The following is a 703-nucleotide window of genomic DNA, read 5'->3' as shown; positions in this document are numbered from 1 at the left end:
GCTTCCTGACCTGCATACAAATTTCTCAAGAGGCAGATCAGGTGGTCTGGTATTCCCATCTCTTTCAGAATTTTCCACAGTTTATTGTGATCCACACAGTCAAAGGCTTTGGCAAAGTCAATAAAGCAGAAATAGATGTTTTTCTGGAACTCTCTTGCTTTTTCTATGATCCAGCGGATGTTGGCAGTTTGATCTCTGAATATGACTACAATTTTTCTTTTTAAGTAAATTTTCTCAGGGTCAACCAGTTAGAGACTTGGAGTAGAGAAATTCACCAAGGTAACCCAGAACTAGATACAGGTAATTGGCCACAAACCCAACAATTGGATTGACTTCTAAAACTAGCCTAGGATCAGAGCTATGATAGAAAAGCATTTCATTTATGTGCAAAGGCCTAAGAAGTCAAGAAAACATTATAAATGATCATACGAATCAGATCCACATCTTGGGCAAACTGTCTTCTTCTTGTCCTGGTGTAGTGCAGTTTCTCCTCTGTTTGAGCATCATTTTAAGGTGAGATCAGGTCAGTTGTCCTCTCTATAGATCAGTCCAGTGTAGGGGCCTTTGGAAGTCGGAATTAATCTAAGAGTCAATTTCCCTTCAGTTTCATTGTGCATGAGCTAGTTAAGAGTACCTGATAAAAAGGTCCTTCCATCCAGGTTGGAGACAGCCCCTTAAATTATGTCTTTTTCCAGTCCTGGTT

The sequence above is a fragment of the Bison bison genome, unplaced genomic scaffold (genome assembly GCF_000754665.1).
Source record: "Bison bison bison isolate TAMUID 2011002044 unplaced genomic scaffold, Bison_UMD1.0 scf7180017864180, whole genome shotgun sequence".
Lineage (NCBI taxonomy): Eukaryota > Metazoa > Chordata > Mammalia > Artiodactyla > Bovidae > Bison > Bison bison.
The sequence above is the reverse complement of the archived record's forward strand: the minus strand, read 5'-3'. Positions refer to the sequence as shown.